This window comes from Cyanistes caeruleus, chromosome 5, assembly GCF_971803275.1.
Source record: "Cyanistes caeruleus chromosome 5, bCyaCae1.hap1.1, whole genome shotgun sequence".
Classification (NCBI taxonomy): Eukaryota; Metazoa; Chordata; class Aves; order Passeriformes; family Paridae; genus Cyanistes; species Cyanistes caeruleus.
Window position 1 is genome coordinate 74,369,347 of NC_141705.1, and position 16,831 is coordinate 74,386,177.

Consider the following 16,831-nt stretch of genomic DNA (forward strand, 5'->3'; position numbering starts at 1 on the left):
TTCCCCAAAAAGATGCATGTCCAGCTTTACATATATATACACACATACATATATATACATACATATATATATATATACACACACATATATGAGTGTTTCTGTAAAACTAAATATGTTGATAGACAACAGTTCTGGTTTTGTTCATCCCTTACTAAAGAAAGCCAAATTACTCTATCTTTATGCATTACATTAAGACAAGTAAAATATCCCCTTTTGTCTGAACTTTCGAAGAGTTTCTGTCATCTTTCCCTTCCTTACAGTGAGAAAGTTCCTCTGCAGTAAAAGCAACTCATCACTGGAAATCTAAAATGCAAGCTTATGAACCCCCACAGAAGAAACACTTCCTTTAATTAAAGATATACCTCGTTGCTGATTTTTTTAATTGAAAAAAAAAAGAAGATTTATTTATTTAATAAGATATTGAGAGAATTATTTTTGTCTTTTCTTCCTCTGGGAAGTGTTTTATTATTTGCTTCCTTTCTCTTGCCTGCTTGCTGTGTAATTTAAGACTGATGTCTCCTTCTGGGAAACAAAACTTGATCAGAGAACAGCCTGCACTGTCACCTAAACAAATTATGTTTTAGTCACTGCTGATGTTGGCTCTGTCATAATGGAAATGTATAATTAATGCCTTTGCTTTTACTGCTTTGGAAAGACAGCTCACTGAATCTGGTTCAAGAGAGGGAATTTTAGGACTGCACCCTTTTCCCTCTCTAACCATTATCACAATGGATCCCTACCATTGCCTTTAGAAATGAATAATCGGGTCCCTCATCTCTACAGTTATTTATTAAATTTACAGTCCAGGCAATTTATTATTACTAAATAAAAAAATCTGCTGTGCAGCAAAAATTTGGCAAGGAATAAGAGAGGAGGGAAAACTCAGGAACACAGGTTAAATCCTACATTTCTCCTTTCAGCAGAGCTTGAAAAGATTAAGCTATTTCCATTAGTTTCCTGCAGAGTTGCAAGCAGTGATAATAGACATGTGCTAATTTTGCTACTGCACTGTGCTATGAAGCAGCATTTTAGATCATCTTTCACCTGTGACATGACTCCAAATACCCCCAATTAGCAGCTCTCTTTTTGTTTTCAGTTTTTGTTGTTGAACTTATAGCAACAACTAAACATCTGGTATTATGACTACAAATAGCCTCCATCTCCTCACCTCTGGGATGCAGTGTAGCTTTAGACTATTTATACTTTGATCTAAAATTCTAAATGACCAAATTATTCTTCTGTAATAGGTCCTAAGTGACACTAAATGGATGGTCTCAGCTTTTTCTTTCCAAAATGGACATCTCTCTCACCTCTTTTAGCTACTGCACTGCATAAAGAGCTCAACACAACAAAATAACAGAAACACCATTTTCAGCACTGAAATAACCTTTGATTTCTACAAAGATACATAGAGACCAAGAAACACAAAAGGCAGTGTGCTTTAATCCCATTCTAGTGACATCAGAAGCTCAACATTTTTATTTAAATTCACTATCACTGTGTCTGGGGCTGTATAGAAACCAGACCAAGGCAGCAAAGGTACCCATCCCCAAAGAGTTGTGATCTAGATTAGTTGAAAACATGGACAAAATAGACTTGGCTTCTAAAATTAAGCTGATATTCTATTCCATTTCCTCATCAGGTATTGCTATACATCATTTGCATAAAGCTTCCTATTTCCACAGAAATATTCCCACGTTCTGAAAATCTCTAATTCCGTAGTTGGTGCCGCTATTCAAATAACATTTTTAATTATCATCATCACCATCATCATCATCTTGTTTTATGAAATAGAAAACTGGTGTGGAGGAGTTAAGTCGCTTGCTGTGCTTCATACACTTTTTTTTTTTTTTTTCTCTTTGAGTTAGAGATAGATGAGAATAAATTGTAAACCACAAGTTCTTGAGCTAATGTAAATTGGGTTACTTTTTCTGAAGCCATAAATAGCTAAGATTAATTCCAACAGATCTTGAATCTGTCCCCAAATATCCTGACTTCTAGTCTTGTAACTGAACCATTGAAGTATTCTTGGTCTATTTAGAGATTTAGGAGGCAGATAGATAGATCTGCTGAGTGTGATAGTATTCATTGATGTGCCCAAAACAATGAAACTTGCACTAAAAAAAACAAGAATAAAAATTATACAAGTTCAAGTTAACAGTGGTTCTCCCTAAGGAGAACTAAATCTAAAATGCTATCTCCTTTTTTAATGAAAAGAACCAAAAAATTCAGCCATTCATTTAGAGAAAATAAGTGATTTTTTTATAGAATCGAGACTCAGTCAAAGTGTCTCTCATATTTTGAATATGAATTAACTTCTTTTTTTCCCTTGTGAAAACTTTCCTTGAGTTCCCTGTTTTTTTATTATTCCTCTTGTGTGGGGACTAGGATCTCTTGAGAAAGAGTCTGGGACAGAAGGAGGACAGGGCAGTAAAAGAGACTTCTTCTTACCAGCTTTATTCAGAGAAACCTAGATCATCTAAAGATTACAGGCCAACAGCAAATTAACTTTCTGACCTTGATTAAGGCTGGGTTCCAGGCACTCTGAGTGACATAATCTTCTATTCAGGCATTCGGGTAATGACAGTGGGGACAGGCTTGGCGGCTGGCTCTGGCAAAGTCACTGATACCCTTTGGAGTGGCAAGTGTGCAAACATGATCTCCCTTGCGAGCCTTCTTGACCTGGTCCTTCCAGTTTTCTCCTTTTCAGGTGATGATAAGCCATTTAAGCCCATTTATATATCAGCTGCCAAAGACTGATTTTTACAGTATATGCAGAACTGCAAGTGGGCCAAGACTTTAGGAGGGTGATATAAGCCTTTTGGGGTGCATGTTGTGCCTACAAACACCCCAGTGAGATGCTCCGTGGGCAGCACTGCTGAGGTCTGGGTGTGCCTCAGCAGCTCATGTGTCAAGGGGCCTGATGGGGGTGGTTTGTGCCAGCAAGGCAGCACAGCCCAGCCTAAAACCTTCTCTTCTCTTCTGCAAGAGCAGCAGATTGGTGAAAACAATGATCTGATATGTCTGCAGACAACACAGCTACAAGGCATATTAAAGTACAGAGAAGGCCACTTGGCCCGTGCTGCTTACCTTGTTAAAATCCTCTCCCTGTTCCAACTCATGCGTCTCCTTCCTCTGACGAGCAGCAACAGACAGATATTGGAACACAAGGAAAAGGCTAAAGAGGATGCTTTGCTGCAAGCTCATAGTTTTGGGATTTTAATGTTGTTTTCCCCACAGTAAAAATTTCATTGCCATTAGCCATCCAGCAGAGCAGAGGGAGCCCTCAGAGCTTTCAGCATTACTAATATTTGGGACCTAAAGTTTTGAGACCCTAGAAAGTTTGCACTGAACGCTGATAAAAGGTAACACAGGAAGAAAACTAGAAGGAGCTTTGAGGATGAAACTACAACAGCTGAGAGACACTCATCATTATCAGAAAAACAGGCACACTTCCACACAGGCACCTATAGAAAGTGGCTGCTAGCTGTGTTAAAAGTCACAAAATCTCTCTCCTGACATCAAGCGCGACCCCATGTAAGCAGAAAAATACCAGAAACAAGCAAACCCAAGAGTTATATGCACAGACACACATACCTTCATGACTAGAGAAGAAAACAGGCCAAAGTGTCTCTGTATGTTCAAATAATTGAGAAGAACACAATACCCCTAGGGAACCAGATTTTTTCTGAAAATCTATTACTGGAAATCCTGTTTGCTAAACTTAACAGTCTGACATGGGATTCCTCACATAAATCACTGCAGTCAGGCAAATGTAGGAATCCCTCTGAGGTCTTCATAATACTGTCAAGAGATATCTGTGTGTTAACCTCCCTCCTGTGCAGCTATTTTTGTTCTTCTCCTTATTTTGCAGACACGAAGGGTATAATTTATTTTAATTATTTGTTTTCAAGTTGAATGGCTACAGACTCTGAACAAGAAATATTAGGCTCCAGCATATCACATAGCATTGTCAAGATGCTATTCATTTGGTAGGCACACTGAGAAAATGACAACAATTTCATTTAATATTGATAAGCTGAATGTATTTATGTATAAAGCTAGCACACCAATTTATATTTCAATAAAATATATTCGATACTATTGTGGCAGAGATCTGGAGCTAACAACATTATCAAAGGACAAAAATACACAGAGAAAGTAAATATTATAGCACATTTATAATTTACACACCTTGTGAGGTTAGGACCTTTATCTTTCTCACAGTTTTTTTACTGGAGTGTGATAAAGACAAATGTGCTGTAATGTACCTTTTTCTTCACAGTATGGATAGTGGCATTCTTTACTCATTATGGGCAGAGATAGAAACAGAAGTATGTTTCAGTGACCTGTATTTTATCCATGATGGATTCCTTCTTCATCCTTGTATGTACTGCAGCACTTGAAGTAAATTACTTAATATACATTTAGCTGAATTTGCATCTCTGCACATTATCCATACAGATAGTTCAGAAAGTCCTATTTCAATCCAAATGGGGAGCAATACCACTGGAGAGAAGGAAATTAATCTGAAATAAAAATATTGCAAGACAAGAATTGGGACTAAAACCTCACAATGATAGCACAGAATAACTGTGAGGTTCCTTTATTATTTTAGAAATACAAGGAAAGCATGGACCTGACAATTAAGACTCAGAGGGTGAAAAAACAGCTCTTAGCCATAACAGCTGTCTCAGAAGACCAATACCACTGAGAGTACCTTGCACTGTGCCCTGTGCTTCCCACTGCTGCAAGCAACCACTGTGCCCCCTTGCCTTCTTTCCTTCCACAGGACCAGCTGTATTTTCCACAGCAGGCACAGGAAGGTTTGACTAACACCCACCCACCCAGCCAGGGAGGCAGGTAAGGGAGTTGTGGAAATTTCCACGTTACCAAGCTTACACATGGGAATCCCTAATGGAGGCTGCTGTGTGGGTTTTGTGTGATAGATAAACCTTAATTATCCACCCTATTTACATTTTACCCCTATTTACCAGGAGTTTCTGTGTCATGGACTGGAAATTGTGTGTTCAGTACCTATTATTGCCTGAAAAGCGTGTGGATTTATTTTTCCTTGTAACACCACTGTATATTAATGTAATATTTTCCATCTGAATCCCTAATGGTACTTTCACAATTAAATGAAGAAAACTTTACAACATTCTTCTAGAATATTCACAACCCTGATTTTATACAGTCCACAATTTAGTTGAGCTCAGCTTGAGCCCTTCATCCTTTTTACCTCCAAACACTGACCAAAAATGCTAATGGCTATCCCTTGGGAAATGCCCCTTTTGACAGAGCCTATTTTCACCATTAATTGGTATCTAATACCACCATAGACTTGTTTTCATTCAGAGAAGCCAAAGTGCTTAATCTAACACGGGAAAAAAGCCTCTCCAGTGGCTTTGCCTCTCTTGTCCTGCATTTTGTCTGTGAGTAGCATAGCTCTAAGGAATACATTATTACTGCTGCAGACCACTGCACGTGATTCAGAGACCCTTTATATTGTAGCCAAAAACAGATGAAGAAGAATTAGGTCCTCTGGGACCTAGATATTATCTAGTTCAGCTGAAGCGATTCTCACTTGGTTTATCTGAGAGTGATTTTACATTTTAATTTTTAATAAATCTTTAATCCATCTAAAATGGGGGAGAGCAAATAAAGCAGAATCCCTCTGCTGCTTCCTTCCTTCCTTTCTGCCTTATTCATTTTCCCATTTTTTATTTTTTTTATTTCCATATTCCTCTGTTTTTTGAAGCTGTTGATTGAACATGCTCGTATTTCTTCTATGTACTGAGAAGCACTAAATAGGAGCTGGCAAGGAACTAGACTTTTTTTTTCTATCTTACGTCTTTTTTTATTCAAAAACATCTGTGAAGGCACCCCTTTATATTGCATTGAAAGTTAGAAGCAAGTACAGTCACACTAGAGTTAAGGTTGCCCTGAGTTCTTTATAGATTCTTTCCCTTTCTCTTTCACCTCCTCCTTCTTCTAATCTAACTTTTCCATGCTATTTCTTCCTTCTTTCAATTCTTTCATTTCAGCAGATTTCTTTATCACACTTTGTCTTACCATGGTCTAGTTCCTATATATTCTTTACAGAGATGTGTGTATATTACTGAAACTCCCTCAGAACCTTGAAACATTTTATTTTAAAAGTAGTTTTATCTCAGTTTCATAAAGAAAGAGATTAACTTTGGCTCAAAGCTGGTCTGTGAGGAAAAGTCCCATTTCTAAATGCACAGACTAGAGAGAACACAGCCAAGTCTCAGCAGGTAGCCATTTTTTGCCAGCAATTTAAAAACAAAAGCTATGAAATACAGATACAGAGGGGGAAGCTGAACAGTGAATGTAAGAGAAATGTTATTTACTTCAATCTTCACAACTCCAAAGTCTGAAAAATCAGTGTGGACTGAGCCTGTATTTTACACGTAATTACATGTAATCTGAAGAGCTGAAGTGGAGAGGATTAGTTTGCTCCTAGTTCCAGCGAATGCTCACAGCCTGATTGTATTTTCAGGGCACTGGTGGGCAGCAACAGATGGTGGTCATTTCCCTGGCAGGCCATAGCAGGGATAATTACCAGACACAGTTCCAAGGTTTATGATATTATAAACCTCTCTTTCATTTCTCATTCACTGCATGTGGAAAGTATGGCCTTTTAACTCCTTTCTTATTGATTTTATACTAGTGCAACACCTTTGCCTCTAGTGATTTTGAAATGATTCAGTGGTGAAGTAAAACAAGAAATAGACCTTTTAAGTCAATAAAAATAATAAAAAACCCCCTGATCTTACTGCTGATTTTTTTTTGCATTTGAAGAACATCTTTGTGTAGATTAATGAAATAAAACACAGTAATTGCTAGCAGAATTTGATGCTGTCCTTTAAAAAATGCTGATGCTTAGAATGATTCTGAAATAAATTAGTCAGTGAGTTAACTATGCCTACAAAACCAGTAACACTTGGAATGTGCCAGCCATAATCCAGAATGCCTGTTTTTAACTGGACTAGCTGAAGCATTTTTGGATTAGTCTGTTCTGGATTAGTTTCAGTACCGCAAATAAGGAAGATAAAACTCAGGCCTTTGGGAGTAAACAGAATAGATGTTAAGTCAAGTTAGAGCACATGGGTCAAGAGCAGACACAGATTTTAGCAGCACATTCTTCTTCAGACTGCTTTTTAGAAAAGGGAAAGAAATTAACTGCTCTTTGTGCCTGTAATAACAATGAAGAGACTCACTCTTCTGATAAACTTAATTAAATGTGGTCAAATTGGCTAAGTCTGAAATTTAGCACATTTCAGAGGCTCAGTATCTAAGCAGGGAGTTTTTACCCACTCAGTCCAGAAGGACATTGAAAAGCTTCAGCATCAGGCCAGCTCAGGTTCAACAAACAAAAGCAAGAAGTTTTGCACCTAGGGCAGAATAACCTTGTGTGTCAGCACAGGCTGGAAGCCAGCCTGCAGAGCAAGAGCTGCGCTGGAAGCACTCTGGCAGGCACTGTGGATGCCTAGCTGGAAAAGAGCTACAAAGTGTGCTCTCACAGCAACCAGGCAAACTACATGCACATGTTGGGAAGAGGGCAGCCAGCAGGTCATTTATTACACCCTTTAATTCAGTGCGTGCTGAGGTTCACTGGAAACACTGGTTTTTGAACTCCCCAGCTTGAGAGATGTTGAGAATTCTGAGAAAATCCCGTAGAAGGCTAAAAGACGGTAACATCCTTACAATACAGGATTTGCAAGGAGAGACAGGAGGCTGCACTTGTTTGGCTCGGAGAGTAGGTGGCTGTAGAGTCTGCAGCTACACAGCTACAAACAAAATGCGGCCCATTCTTCTCACTGTGGATGGCGGAGGAAAGAGATTGTTGTTGTGACTGGAGAGCTGGGCTGGAAGGTGTTATCATGAGAGGCTGTGCAAACTCATCCTTGGAAGTTCTCTGGACTCCAGCAAACAAGGCCCAGGCTGGTCTGATTGAGGGCTGGTGACAGCTGGGGTTTGAGAGGAATGCTCCTCAGGGTGACCTCCTTTTCAACCAACATCTCTACCATTCTCTTGCAAGTTTCCTTTCATTTTTTGTGCAGTACTTTGATGATGAACCCACGTCTTAAAAAAGTGCTCTCCACCCTTTCCTTGAAGTGGAAATGTAATAGGTGACACATTTTGCTATGGATTTTTTGGAAAACAGCACTGGCAACAGTGTTACAAAACAAAGAATATAAAACCCCCAGAATACCAGTAAATTTTTATGCATCATGAGTTAATTTATTCTCTCAGTTTCTAACCATATATAAACAGGCCAGGAACAACTAGAACAGCACAGGAGTCACTGAAATACAGCCCAAGGGGAAACAGATGTGCTTAGCACTCCCACCTTCTACACCTCTAAGGTATTTGGTGTCCATTGGGACAGTTGTCCCTTATAGAAGCTGCACACTGCAACTTCACTTCTATTTGAAAGCCAGAAAGTAATACAGTTTGGGATGAAAATAAATTATGAGAATTTAAGAGAGTAGAAAAGATATAGAGAGCATATACCACTTTATTTTCAAAAAGTAAAAACAAAATGAAAGGCAAGGCATGGGTAACAGTACAAAATTAGCTGACTAGAAAAATTCAGGAGTCTTTTTCGCATCTAGTTAGACAAATAACCAAAGGGTTAACATACTTCTTTTAGGCCAAGTAGTTTCCTAAGGTTACGATATATTGCTATGGAGATAATCTATGGTATTTATCTAGTACTCCTTTGTCTCTAATTTTGTTTCAGGTATGGAAAAAATTATACCCCCTTGCAAAATTATACTTTGTATGTGGGTTATTATTGGAGGTAGGTGAAGAAGAGTTTCTTGTTTTGTAGAAGCTGTTAGAGAAAGTAAAAAATGTTCCCCTGTATCTTATCAGAGGCAGAAGGCCTCTGAGACCTTCTTAGGGAGTCCTGTCACAGTGACCTCTCGTGACATTTCCCTTCATATCTCACCAGAACTGATCCTTGGCAAGCTCAAAAGCAAGGAGAAAATGAGAAATGACAGAAGATACTCTTCCTAGGAGTAAATATATTGCCTCACTGAAGCTCTTATCCTTTACTGTCCCTGAGTAATAAGTCCTGGAGTTGGCTTGTGAAGTGCTGTAAGAAAATGAAACTGTGGTCTGTGAGATACTAATAATTCTTGAAAGAAGGAGGGGGATCTTTCCTGTCCTCTGATTAATGCCTCATGCAGTGCTCTAGTCCATTAGAGACATAAAGGTGCCTTTAACAGGCCCCTGAGCAAAGTGCTTTATGCAACGTGCTCCCTGTCCTTGACACAGAGACAGAGAGTATCTTAAGCAGTGTCTCCGACTAACACAAAGTATTCAGAAACAGAGGAATGCCTCCAGGGAGCTCTTTCTGCCAACAGAAATTAGAGCAGCTCATGGTTATTCTAACTTAAAGGAGAAGCCAAGTCGTGCTCTGGGCTATGGGGTGGTAAAGGTGCTGACCATGCCTGGCACTCATCCCCTGCTCAGTGGCTGAGTGGAGAGGCCATGGCAGGGCTTCCCTGCTCTATCCTCCTGGGCTGTGAGGGCATCCTGCTGGTCCCAGCCATCACTAACACAACCAGGGGCAGGTTTAGCCCCTACCAAAATCATGAAGGGGGCAAAATTTCAGAAAATTATTGTACTTTATTTGTTTAGCACAACTTAAACCATCCTAAACCATTTAAACAAGGAGGATTGATGTTTCAAATACGTTTTCATTTCCAAGCCAGACTGATACAGATAGCAGCATGCACTGACTAATGGCAGTGTTAGACTACTATTCAATAGTAGAGCTGCATTAAGTGTCTTTACATGTAAACAGGTGCTACAAGCCCCTTTGTGGGCCCTGCCTGGGGACATTTTTAAGTCCACATATGTGTGCACCGTAAGGCCTGATTGCCATATGATCTTCTCTGTCATTTGAATAGGGTTTTCTTGTAAGTGTTGGAAATTACTGTTTATTATGAAAGATTAGCCTATCCACTCAAATAAAACAAAAAATTGCACAATGAAACTACAGAAGTTGGTCTACAGAAAACAGTGATCTAAAGATCTGAAATAGAAAGGATGACTGGTAATGAAAGGAACAGTTTTAGAATTTTAACAGACAATCAGAAATTTTGGGAAAAGGGAAAGTAATAATGGAAGAAGGAAAAGATTATTTTTCTGTAGTATTTTTGCTAGACTACTCTCCAAAATTACTGTGATAAGACCATGAGTTCCTCAAGATCACCAGCACAAAAAACTAATATAAACTCACAGTAAGAGTTACAGAGCTGACAGAGGTAGCCAATCTGTTGTCACTCTTCTGGTCTGTCACTTAACATCTTTATGATAAGCATCATGTTAAACCTGAGTACTTGAGCAGAAAAGATTATTTCCCACCAATAATCCATCAAATATTCCACCAATGTCACATTCCCCACAAGGACATTTTCCTCCAAAGTATTTTTCAGCAAAGCACTCAAAAGAGAGTTATGAACAGCAAAATTTTTAACTAGTAGTAATCTGCTCTTCGACCTCCAAAATTTTCTTGCATTTAGGATCTCAGCAATATTCTGTGGTTCCACAGAAGCTCTTTCAGAAACAATTTTACTATCAAAGGTGGAAGCCAATGTCAGGAACCTCATGTTACTGTTTATGCAACTGAAATACCTGCCAAACAACTCATCCTCTGCTGTGCTCTTGCACTTGTCTATTTCTATATGCCAGCTATGGTATTTCCTGAAGTGTATGTACCCTCATGGTATCTAATCACTGACAGTCAAACACTCCACTTAGGTATGGCTCCAGCAGTGCATAGGAGCCATAAAAAAAAACTTAATGAGCTTCCTGGGGTTTGCCTGTAATAGAGACATGTGCATGTGGCATAGAGCTGCTTGGCACTAATTCTGAAAGGGATAAAAATAAAGGTGTCAAATCTAATACAGGAAGCATTTCTCCAATGGGAGAAAACTATCAAGTGATGAATTTATAGAAAACCATTTTAAAGTGCTAACCTAGAAATTAATGAAAAGCTCTCAAACTCCAGAAAATGTCTGCATTTAAATAGCTTCTTTCACAAGTGGTATGGCTAACAAACTTCTTCCTATATATTTATGACTTACATCCTTTTATCCTAAGTCCCTCTCTACAGAAACTCTACTTCTCTCTATGAATTCCAGTATCTTTCTTTGTCAGTTTTGCAGTATTAAGACCTTCCTCAAAATCCTCTGAAATCCTCATACTGTTCTCCCATGCCCATCCCATCTCCCCCCAAAACCTAGTAAGAAAGAGGAAAAAAAACATGAATGTGAGACACAATTTTTTTTAAATAACTCATCTAGCACAACCAAACAGACCAACTCAAACTCCCCTTATTTTTTCCCCAAATTCTCATTATTGAAAAAATATCTTCCCTCAGGACAACTATTGAAAATTGAAAGCAATTTAAACCTCTGGGAGGTTTGAAAAACATTTTTTTCTCTCAAAATTAAACTGCTTAATAGGTTGAAAAATTACTTGGGATAATAATAAATGTTTGCAGAACAAATAAAACCAGATGACCACAAAAAAATAAATAAAACTAGGAGCCCAAGAAATCTGATTTTTACCATAACTTTGAAGGACAGATGGAGGCCCTTCCTAAACAAATATTATACTTTTTTCCCATCATTCCTGAATTTGCTACTAGTTTCATCCCATTGCTCTTTTTCAGTCATCCTCCCGAACATCCCACAGTTTTCAGAGTGAGCTCTGTGTTACATCTCAGCACTACAGCAGCTGCAGTGTGGAGGTGTAGAGCTTGGGCACCAAGGGAGAGTCCATGCAGAGGCTGTGGGCCCTGTTAAAGTGGGATTTAATTCCTTAACCAGAGCTCCAAGGGGATATCCCAGGACCCAGCAGGTACTGGTAGTGAGCTACAGCATCATGTCTATGCACCATCTTCCCACTCCTCGATTTCCATGGGAAGAAAATCCAGGTACTTACACAAGGAGATAGAAACATTCCTATAGAAACATTTAAGGGTCCTCTGTATTTTTTTTTCCTAGTGCTCATTTTCATTTTACAAACAAGAATTTAATTTCTGTCTTTACAAGTTCCTTTTATTATCTTTCCTCTCTACCTATAAATACAATAAATAGAGCAAAACCACATAGACATGAGATACATTGTAATAATTTCTTTAAAACCTAAATGTTTTAAGATCAGACAGAGAACTATATGTATATTTTATGAAGTTTGCAAACATTAGATGCTCTCTGATAAAAATATGTTGTGTCTTATGCTGAGGAATACCTGAGATAGAACATTTTCTTTTATTTCAGATATACACTTGAACTTTCTATTTAAACTGAGAATTGAGTCACCCAGTCCTACAGTCCCACAGGCTTCCTTGTTTCGGTGATGAATGGCATTAGCTACTTAAAATCAGTGTTTCAACTGCACAACCTTAAATAGTTCTCCACCTAAGATATATTCTGATCAATTGTTGGGAAAAGCTTTGAGATTTGAGGCTACGTGGTCACTGTGCAACATTTTGCTAAGAACTAAAACAAGGAGAAAATATAAATAACCATTAAATAGTAACTTTAAATGAGGCAACGATTTTAAGAAAAACAAGTGCAAATTATACTGCAAATTCAAAGTGGTGCAAATAGAAATTTTATCTTTTTACTAGCTCAGAAAAAGTTGTGAAACTATGCTTTAGGTTGGAGTAGTGGCTAACAATTAGGATAAATTTTAGCTGTTCTTCTAAATTATAAGCTCAGCTCTATATCAGTGTAGAATTACTACTGATACCATCAAAAATATCAAGTTAATAAATTTTGAAAATTTTGAAAATATTTATTTTAGTTTTCTTTCCCACAAAAATTATGTAGCTGTAAATTAAGATATTTGTAGGAACTCCAAAAATTGAGAGTAAGATTTATTTATTATGGCTCACTTTTTATCTGTAGTGACTTTTTAGAGGTCTTGTTTAGAAAGCTGCTTATGAGGTTTTGTGTAAGGAAGTGGAAAATAACCATATGATGCTCCCTATTGTACTAGAGATTTTATTTGACGTTCTTGATGCTTATTTCACCATCAAATCAAAGTCAGTTTCTCAAAAACGGATATTTAGCCAACGATTTTGTTACTTTTCAAAGCCATCTATTTTTTCTCATAAAAATACTTATTGTTTTATACTTTTCCTACCAGTGTAAGAAAAAGAAAACAGGGAAGAACAGAACTGCATATGGTGTTCTCCAAATTTGAATCTAAAAACTGCTAGCAGCAGTAAAGAACAAACTGCCAGAGCTACAGAAACATGCTAAGCAAGAGTTCAAAGATAACCAAATAATCTCAGTCACGTTTTCACATAAGCAGTCCTACTACAAACAATGGATAGAGTCATACCAGAACACTTACGTAACATTTTATGAAGTTGCAGTCTTCTTAAAAATTATGAGAAATGTTACCATTTTTTGCACAGTCATATTTGTGAGGAATGCTACGTAAAATCTGAACCTAATTGTTCTTAATAAAGACTGTGGAGATGCATCATTCCCTCACTTGCCTCATCCATTTCTTGACCTTCTTTTTCCCTGAAAAACATTCCCGGTATGAATAATAATTCAGCTGGTTATGGTAGTCTTTTAGGGATACACTTAGTTCTTTTCATTGACAAATGTTGCAGATTTACAGTACACTGTAAAGACTAAAGTGCAGGCATAATTACCTCATTTCTTCCTTATGCAGATGATTTCTGAATTCTTACCACCTCCACACTTATGACTCATTCCTCTAGTCATTCTCCTGAAGGAACAGCCCAAGACATGTCAAGCAGAAACTGTGCTCAGCCAAAAGAGCAGGCATGTTTCTTCTGGTTCCCCTCCAGGTACTGAGCCCCAGAAGAGCAGAGAACCGCATGATGCTCGTTTCCTGAAATGAAAAAGATCTGTGCTACTGACTCGGCCAAAAGCAAATCTTTGCACTGTCTCTACTAGGAGCGTGTACCCTGTGGATCACAGTGCCTTTCCATGCCATACCATAAGGATTCTGTTTTTAACACTGTTTTAGGATCATATGATAATCCGATATATACACAGTTGTAATTACATTTTTGACCAATTAATTATTCAGTTCATATTGAATACATCTGAGACTATCTTATTTGATATACTTTTCACAGATGCTCTGGTATAATTCCTTCATTTTTACATTATAGGCTGCTTGGACAAGAAATTCTCAAATCTGTACTTGTACATCAATAACGACAGTTTTACTTGGTCAGCCATATTCTGAACTCCTTTCAGCTTTCAGAACAGAATTCTTTCAAAATGCTAACGAGATACACAGTTCATAGGGAGTGTCCTCTCTTTGTACACACTGGAAGTGGTAAGGTCAGAGTCACCAGCTGGACTTTGCATTCTCGTGACAGAGGCAGACTGTCCTCTCTGACTCATCCCTACATGGTGGTGAGGAAGCTGACAAGGAGGTTCTTTTCCCTGTCTCTTTTTTATTACATTGTCCCACTGCTATTGCATTAATAGCCTTGTTCAGTACAACAAGATTTTTATGCATGTGTTTCCTTGTTGTAAGTATTACACTATGATGAAGAAGCAAATGCTTTTTTTCAGGGGATGTGTTGAGTGAATATCCTTCAGGGGATAAAAGCAGGTCAGCTATTTCAGTAGGCAGCATCTCCAGATGTAATTCCTCTATGAATTATATACACAGATATAAACTCACAGACACTTCTGAACTGAACTGGCATTTGTAAAAGGAGAGGCAGCAAACTGAAGAAGATAATTTTCTATGGCAATGATCCTACAACATGAGTTGTAGCTGTCTTGTACAGACTGACTTCATTTAACTCCTGAAAACAGGTCTTGTACACACTGACTTCATTTAACACCTGAAGAAAGGCTTACTTTGATGTCAGTTGACGTGGTTACTTTGGTTTCTAAATCATGTCATAGATACTGTATTTAAAGAATTCTTTTCAGAGACTGGAAGAAAGAAAAATTGGAAGGAAGGTGCAATTATGAACGGAGAAATTGTTCTTTATGATGTGAGGTACAAAAAGTGTCACAATGCTCTGAACTAATGAAAGTCTCCTATAATACAGGAAGCAGTAAAAATAGAATCTCAAATACATTGAACATATGCCTTAGGAATCCTTTAACAGATAAAATTAGTTTATTTCAGTTGCCAGAGAGATAAATGTTGGTCAGACCGTATAAACAAAAATACAACCTCAAAAATTTACTAATAGCTTAAATAGTTATTGTCAAACAAGTATAGAGATGAGTACCATAATTATGTCATGTGCATATCTTTTTCAGTGCCAGATTGCAGTGCCCACTGATGACAATCACCATTTTGTGAAAGTAGCTGTTTATCTTGACAGAAGAGATAACCATCTCTTCCTCTGAAAGCAATCAGAAAGTTTTCATCAGACTTGAACAGTGATGTATAAGGAGTAATTCTGGAGGATATTATGTCCTGTGGGCACATTTTTCCCTTGCAGTCTCTCAAACAGTTTATTTTCAGCCTAAGATTATTTGCTCCTACTTTATACCAGCAATATTACATTTTCTAGTCAATGTGTCTATGAAAGCAACAGAAGGGAAGAATTTCAGACTTCTATTGCTCCAGCTATCTCCTGCCCATATATTCAGGTATCAAGAGCAATGGAAAAACATTAACACAATTTAGAATTTTAGACTTCTAGAGACAGCAGTTATTTGGCCTATGTTTGAAAAGGTCTGCCACAAAATTAGGCCCATATTTGGAGAGAAGACACTGGAAGTCAAGGCAGATGCAAACCCTCAGCCTACTATCCACATTTAGTGTGAGCGGTGAACAAAAGTTTAACTCAACTGTGTCCTTGATATAAGGTAACATTTTTAGGTGTAAATGTTGTTTTGTCATCTGTGGTTCCTATCCCTAACTTTTAGGGGTTGGGATGAGACTTCACTGGGAGGAAGAGTAGAAAAGAGTTGAAGCAGGAAGTGGATGAGGAAGGGAATTAGCAACCAAAGACTGTGTGCAGTATTTACTGGGAAAGTAAGCATGTTTTGTGAAGAGTACCACTATGAATATTAACTAGAGGTCAGACAGACAGATTTAGGAGTGTATTTGTGAGATGGTAACTAGAATGTCCTCATGACATTATTTTTTCACTTTGACCGTGATCAGTAAAGCTTCTTTTATTTGTTTCCGTCAGTTTATGTTAAGTCATCACTGAAGAAAAAGAAAACAATCTGCTTTATTTGCTTCATAAATATAATTATAAACTTGCCAGAACCAGGTTAACCACAAATTAACATGACAGCTACATTCACTTTCACATGGATTATTTATGAAGAAACTTTGATGGGCTAAAGCTACTGATAGGACCAGGTGTTGCTGTAGAAGCCAATAGAGTTGCTATAGTGACAGGGCACAAGAATGGTCTAAAAGGTATGATAAATGACAAACATCTTGCAATCTGCAATCCAGAAAAGCTTTTCATTTAGTAAATACTTGCTACATCTGCAAGTTTATTTTCTCATGTGGGAAAAGGCAGGTATATTGCATCAGGGTTCACGTTAAGCTAATATACTCCCTTGGATGTTTTATGCCTATAAACACTGCGCTGATCTGAATGTCTGTGGAGGAACTGAATTACTCCCTTCTGCTATGCAGATAGAGATAGTGTCTCTTCCATTACTCTAAGCATTAGACTTAACAAATTCCCACAAGATGATTCTTCTCAGTACCTTTGGAGTTACCAATGTATGCTATCTGTGGTGGCACCAAATCTTAAATATTTAAAGTTCATTCACCTTTTTAGATCTCTGAA